The sequence below is a fragment of the Amphiura filiformis genome, chromosome 16 (genome assembly GCF_039555335.1).
Source record: "Amphiura filiformis chromosome 16, Afil_fr2py, whole genome shotgun sequence".
NCBI lineage: Eukaryota > Metazoa > Echinodermata > Ophiuroidea > Amphilepidida > Amphiuridae > Amphiura > Amphiura filiformis.
In genome coordinates, this window is record NC_092643.1 from 26,890,325 (window position 1) to 26,898,171 (window position 7,847).

General features: G+C 36.4%; 1 non-coding gene across 1 annotated transcript; it reads left to right on the plus strand.

Moving 5' to 3' along the window:
• The first annotated feature begins 474 nt into the window (after window positions 1-474).
• On the plus strand, window positions 475-701 carry LOC140136666 (small nucleolar RNA U3). Its single transcript, XR_011856726.1, has one exon. It is a non-coding gene; the product is annotated as a small nucleolar RNA U3 (small nucleolar RNA).
• The last annotated feature ends 7,146 nt before the right edge of the window (window positions 702-7,847 follow it).

Genomic DNA, 7,847 nt, shown 5'->3' on the forward strand with positions numbered 1-7,847 from the left:
CAAAAATACATGAAGATAAAAAATTTACACGTAAGCGACCAATCCGTTTTAAGGGGATTTTTGTTAGCCACTGAGTACCACTGTGACCGTAACTTATTAGAATTCGATAGAGCAGAATGATTCGTTTTCTATCGAAATGTAATAATATTTGAATCGCCCATGCCTAACATAAATGGCTCTGAAAAGTGATTCCTTGCTTGGAGGCAGCACCAGTCTAAGATTCATGACAGAATTTAGATAATTAATTATCATTTGATGATCAAATAGGTGTGATAAACGGATAACAAATAATTATTATGATCAGCACTAGTCTTTGGACCTTCTCTAAATTCTAATACTCAGATGAAATAACATGAAACAAAAGTACAAAACCAACCATAGATGCTAGAATGCCAGTCCGAGCCCTAGTTTTAAAACACCACGGATTATATATTTTCAAGGAAATACATTTTAATTTTCTATCCCTCATCATCCAAGACCGTACTTTTAAGGATCATTTCTAGAGTACGTGTCACCATGCTATCAAATACACTTGATGGCTATCCAACACTACGATGATGAGCTTGTAGTGTTCCTCTCTGAGCGCGAAGCGGACACGAGATGTTGCTTTTTCAGGCATCTTGTCTCATGCATGTTATTGATGAACGTTCCTCCTCCTCCTTTAGTGGGGACGAGGAGGAGAGGAACACATTCAGAGTAGCGTTCTTTAATCAATCAAAAGATAGAAAAAACCCAAGCAATATCCAGCATCTTGAACATGCCCAAAGGTATTTTGCCATCTTCAATGCTCGTACCAGGCATTCTCAATGTTAATTATGTGAAAAGCCACATTAATAAATGAAATAAGACCAATCAAATTAAGGGAAATCAGCGCTAATTGCGTTAAGTAAAGACAAAATCAGAAGTCCCAAGTAGTGGAACAGTGCCCAATTTGCATAAATCCAAAATGGTCGTTTATGCAGGAGTGAAATTTCAAAGTTCTCTGTTTAAAACCACATTTGACCTCCCCATATCTCAAGAAATGTAGGCCTACATCGAAGATAGGTCAAATTATACTTTTTCAGAATCCTTATGACGAAAGGAATACATTGGTAGGCTATGTTTTTTAACAATTGACCAAATTTGAAATTTCACCCCTGCATGACCATTTTGGATTGATGCAAATTAGGCACTGTTCCATCCACTACTTAGTACTTGGGACTTTTATATACCGGTACATGTACTTTTCTGAAACATGAGACGAATATACCTTTAGGTAGGCCTATATTCGTCTCAGTCTGAAACGAATAGTGATTAAATGGTTTCTGTTTCAAGCGTAGCGTCTCAAGGGTGGGGCCTACTGTCCCACCTTAGGGCCCCTGGTTGGGGCCAGGGGCAAAGCCATAATATCAGAGACTTGGCGGTCCTCGGCTGTCATGATTAGGCATAACTCTATGCATATCATGTTGCAATGAACAAACTGCCCAAGGCGCTATAGGCCTACCCATACCACAGTTTTTATACATGACCTCAGATAGGCCTAAAATGCCCATACGACAACTAATATGACCTCAGATGACTTCGAAATGACCTTCCCCAAATTTGGCTCTAAATGTTGACTTTACCCACCAAGTTTCATGCCAATATGACAGTTTATACTAATTTTACCTCATACCCCTAAATGAGCTTCCCAAAGTTTAATAATAATCTTTCTTTATTGAGGGTAAAATCCCTAAAAATGGTGACTGTACCCACCAAGTTCCATGCCCATACGACAGTTTTTAATAATTTGACCTCCGATTACCCTGAAATGACCTTCCAAAAATCTAGCTCTAAATGTTGACTATACCCACCAAGTTTCATGCCAATATGAGAGTTCTTACTAATTTGACCTCAGATGACCCCTGGTGACCCCAAAATGACCTTTCAAATGCTCTACATTAGGCGGTCACCCGTATTTGGTGGTTCTCACGATTACCCGACTTATGGTGACTGAACCCACCAAGTTTCATGCCCATACGATACGACTAGTCAAACTTGTTCTGTCTCGGGCTAAAATCTATGGTCGCCCCCACCCACCTAGTTTGAGGAACGTGCCACCCCTAGTCTCTGAGAAAATAGGGGGACAGACAGACAGACACACAGCTTGTTTTTGTTGTTGAAAGGGATTCAATTATGTTTCACCTGATCCGCATGCTTTACTTTGCATCTAATAGATCGTCCAATTCACAAGATCCATTCATTTGGATGGAATGTTCGTTTGTCATTCGGGGTGGAGGGGGGCATAGTGAATTTCAGTGGGGGGTGGGGCCAAAATCAACTAATTTTGTGCAAACTTACTACTACCACTACTACCAGCCCAACAGAATAGTTCCAAGAAGTTGAGTTACACCCTTGGTCACAAAACCTATGGCATACATGTAAAACATCACAGAGAAATAATAAGTCATGATACAACACTATTTGGTAACAATATGCATAAATCATTTGGCATTTATTTGGTATTATGGGCAGAGGTATCAAAAATAAATACAATGTACAAACACATCTACATAATCATTTTTTACAAAGTATAAGAAATGTAAAACAAATAAAAAATATTGCGTATTGCTACCTAAAAAACAATTTATGCAAATTATTTTAACCATCATAAAAGAAAAAAGTGTTTCCTGTACCTTGTTGAAAATTATATTGCATTTAATATTTATAGCTGTAAGTCTTTCAACAGGGGAAACTGATTAAGATGGGTTGTCTACAGGAATTGCTTATTTTCAATTTCTCATGTATTGGAAGAATCTAAGCTTATCTCAAGCTGAATGACCCTTGAAATTTAGGAGTGTAGAAGGGTTAGGAGGTGCGAAATCATGTGATATCATTTTACCCAATATATTCACTTGGATTTGTTTACAAGAAATTTTACAAATGATATCTATTGACAATCCAGTTTATTTACGGATCATGTGACAAGGCCTTTCAGTACGGAATACATGCTGTGTGACCTTGATACAACATCATGTCCAAGCAGCACAACTTGTGTCCCATTGAAAAGTGTTATCAGCACATGATATCGCAGTCCTCTATTACAGGTAACAGAGAAAATGTATGATGCAATTCCTTTTACACAATCATTTGTTGATAAGCGTAAGTACTATGTAATGCGTAGCTATTGCGAGCTGCTGGTCACACAGTCTGCCAAAAGTCAACCCCTCCCAGTTGCATGTATTGACAAGAGCGCATATGTAAAAGGAATCATGCTCTTTTATGTAGGTGTCATGATAAAAATAATAATATGCAAACCTGTCTGACATCAAGCTCACTCTTGGTTTATCCATTGTGTAAAACTGTACAGAATTAGCATAGCAGAGAAATTTTCTATTGAAGGATTATGGAAGCTTCACAATTCCTCAATGGAGTCTTTACACTTGTCTAACTCATGAATATATTACACCAAGGATTGTCCTTTATTGGTGAAACCATATAATTTCAATAATCTTTGCTTTCAATATATCAATTCTAGTCTAAATTACAAACCCGTAACAAAAATAACAAGAAAAAGAAATCTATTATCAAATACTCTACCAATGGCCAATTAAGAAAATCTTTATCAATCTCAAAACAACCACAAACACTGTTATTACTGGTACATCAGAGGTGCCACTTTTACTCAAAAAGCATACATGTAACTGATGAAAAAAGCCTGACATAGCATGTAAATTTGGAAAAGTCCCCAAAAAACAGGCTAAAATATATCAAAGCACAGAAATTTGGCCTTCCAAAAATTCATGCAAAAACTCTGCAAAGTGGCATCTCTCTTTCAAGTTTAGTAGTAGTTTCGTTCACACATTTTAATGGGTCCCGTAATCCCAATATAAAATGAACATTAAACAAAACCAGTATAGTGTTGAAACTTAATAATACAACAAAAGTGGCAAACTCCACCGTTAGTTATGGCTTCCACTTCATTGTACACATGGTACATGTAGATGTTTCATATCGTCAGCCTGAGATGTATTCCACAAGTTAATGAAAAATGCGGCTGGAAATTTGATTAATTATGGGTTTATTACTCAGAAAATCAAAATTGAAAATGAGAAACATGTAAGATTGACTTACGCATTTAGCGTAGCAGGCTGACTATATGAAAGCACATATAATGGTGATTCATAACCAAAACATATCAGGAAGTCATGATGAATGAAGAATATTTGTAACTTAAAGAGGAGTTAAACATTATGACCACTGCTCCAGCCTTGAAATAAATGGGCGCTGGGAGCAAATTTGCTCTCGTATTGCTCCTGGTTCTTGTCAAATTCACATGGACCAGGAGCAATTTTCTAAAACAAATTGCTCCTGGTTCCAGTTTTGCACTTGATGCAGTAGTGCTGTTATGTTGCAATGTATATGCACAAAAGGGTTTACTATTTAGAAATTGCCCTTGTTTGTTCAGAAATTGCTCCTGGTTCTTGTAAAATCCCAGTGAACCAGGAGCAATGTTCAGAAACAAATTGCTCCTTGTTCCAGTCTGCTTATTTCAAGGCGTGCCACTGCTATAAAGCTTTGTGAACTTGTAACATGTTTCTGAACAAATACCGCAGAATTCCGTCTAGAAGCATATATGCCTCTAAACGAGGGTTTTTTGTAACAAAAGATATGAAAGGCCAATACCCTTCTCAAAAACATTGCAATAGATTGGTCTTACAAATATACATGTTTATACAGCCGCCTTTATCAGTAATATAGTTGTTCAAACTCCAAATAACGTTTTTGTTGAGAGTGTCTGCCTCTTGTCTCTTGTGTCAAAAAAACCTCGTTTAGAGGCATATATATGCTTGTAGACGGAATTTTACGGTATTTTTAACTACAATTCAATTCTTTGGTTCACAAAATACAAGTTATGGAGCACACTTGTACTGAGAGTTAGTGCAAAGTGTACTCAATACATACAGCTTCAAAGGTCTGAAATATGTATGAAAATTGGCACAAAATAAAATGTTTTTGACAGGATGTACATTATAACATTATGCCTGTACATAAATGATATCTAAATACATGTACTAAAAGAATCTGATACAAATTCCATGCAGCTTGTAAATGAATAAACTAGTATTGTATTGAACAGTTCTGCATTCTGTTATGGGCCACAGAATGCTATGCAATAGAGTTTCAACAACTCTTCCTATACCTTTGTACAGGAGCCAAGCGTTGTTAATCGGTGATGAATCCACAGTCCAGTAGCGTTGGCACAAAATAAAATATTTTTGACAGGATGTACATTATAACATTATCATGCCTGTACATAAATGATATCTAAATGCATGTACTAAAAGAATCTGATACAAATTCCATGCAGCTTGTAAATGAATAAACTAGTATTGTATTGAACAGTTCTGCATCCTGTAATGGGCTACAGAATGCTATGCAATAGAGTTTGTATTGCTGCAAGCGTATGTTATGTTATGTACCATTACATTCATGTGCACAATCAATCAAATTCTCACACATTCTGCGAGCTACAAAAACATTATCTTCACATTTTCACTTTGTTGAAATATGACAAATTGCATGTTGCTAAAACCAATCAAATAAAGAATTATTCACCAGAGATGCCACTTGAATGACTTGATGTTGTCAAAATGTCCTGAAAAACATGGACAAATTCTGAAAAATCACTTTTCCCTATATCCTTTTGCACAGGAAGGGTAGAGAGCAAAATTTCCTGAAATTTGTCAATTTTCTTTAAAATTTCCTGAAATCAGGAAATTTCCTGAAAAGTGGCATCACTAATTCATATTGATGAAACCAATCAAGTATAAAAGAATTATTCATGTTGCTAAAACCAATCAAATATAAAAGAATTAAAACTTTTGGCTGCGTCTCACACTAAATTGTAGCATGAAATTACTCCTATTGCTCAATGAATCACTTCAAATCAATAAATTTGTTTAAAATTGGGCACTTTTCACCCAAAATATTTTGTTCCTAGCACTACCACTGCTAATACTTGAAGGCATACAATTGCACATTGAATGCCAAACACTAACTATGTCATAAATGACCTAGCGTGTCTTTCAACCAACATCAACTAAACCATGACACATTCTCAACCAATAAACGGTTGTTCTATATCATGTTCTTCAGTGACTGTTATTGTTGACAGACTGTCAACGCCGAGATACAAAATATGTCAATGTCGAGATACGAAATATGTCAACATCAAAAAACGGTGCCGACGCCAGCAGCTCTAGACTGAACACAGCTTGTATCACATAAAGCAATACGCTTGTGAATGAGACATGCCATGTTCCATTTTGTTTATAGGCCTGTGAACGTTTATGGGGAAGTTGGTTAAAAGCACTATCGGTGGTTTGCTTATCAGAGTATCTAAAATAATATTCAAAAATAAGATGTGCATTTTGTAAGATGTGCGCTTACATGCAGTGATATGGCTGATACAAGTTGACGAGGTTTCTGTCCATGAGGACACTAACAGCAACATGCAATCTCACATTTTTTTGACACTGCTAATTTTGTTCATTTCTCAAATTTAATTTTGTCATACTTATCTCTCACTTAAAAAAGCTATTCCTCGAGTTCAAATATTTTGTCACAGATATACTTCATTTGCAGTGTTCGAATTAAGGAAAAATAAATGGTTGTCCCACGGACAACCAGATTACAATTTCTGGTTGTCCGTCTAAGTTTATGGTTGTCCCACGGACAACCAGATTACAATTTCTGGTTGTCCGTCTAAGTTTTTGGTTGTCCATAGGCCTACAAAGGTGACTTTTGGCTACAGATTTATGGTTGTCCGGCGACTTTTTTAGTTGTCCCGGGCGAACGGACAACCAAAATTTCGAACGCTGTTCATTTGGCTTCCTCAGGCTTTGGACGGTAGCATCCACATGTGATACAGGCATGATCAAAGGAGCATCTGTAGGTTGCAGTGACTGCAGTCATTTTGTGATGAATCGCATGCTACAGATGCACGCCCTTTGATTGCGCATCTATTACATGAGTATGTTACAAAACATGCCTGAAGAGTAAAGTGTTACTTGGAATGCATCAGTCACATTTGCAGACTAATATAATCAATATAAACAAATTACCCTCAAATTTGTTAGTTAACAGACTCAGATGGTTCAGAAAACATGGTCAGAATTTCGACAAGAATCAAAGAATCAATTCTCGCAAAGATTCTTGAAAACAGATTTGTGTGAATCAAAATTGTTTCTCGCAAACTTTTGTAGTTTACACAGAAGATGATTTGCAAGAATCAAACGATTGCTGCAAATTTATTCTGCAAGAATCAAGATTGATTCTCCCACTGTGAAACAAAATTCGGACCCTGGAAAAGTTAAAACTAAAATTTTGTACTGCCAAAATCACTTACATGTATCATGAATTAACTTGTAACATTTCCTGTTTTTTTTCACCAGTTCAAACTGCAAGGCTCATACAAAAATTATCTGCCCACCTTCATGGTAGCTCTAATATTTTTAGTCATGTAAGTTAAAGGAAATCTGTACCATAAACTAATCAATGGCTAATATAGTTATATACCCCTAAATTAAACATACCAGACGGTCTATATGAATTTTGGAATATTCCTAACAAAGAAAAAGCACTTTTAATCCTTCGTTTCTGCGATTCATGGAAGCCGCCATGATAGCTCCTTTCTGCCTCAAGCGGTCAGTGTAACCTTTCACACAGACCCAAGGCGGCGTAGTGTTGCTATGGCATTCGCAACCCCCACAGCGAATTTTGGTTTTAGTGCTGTTTTTACTTTTCGCTCTCAAAAGACATTGTTGATCATAAATATTACTTAAAATACATTTTTTTATGTTCTTCTGTAGTTTTATGGGTAAAAA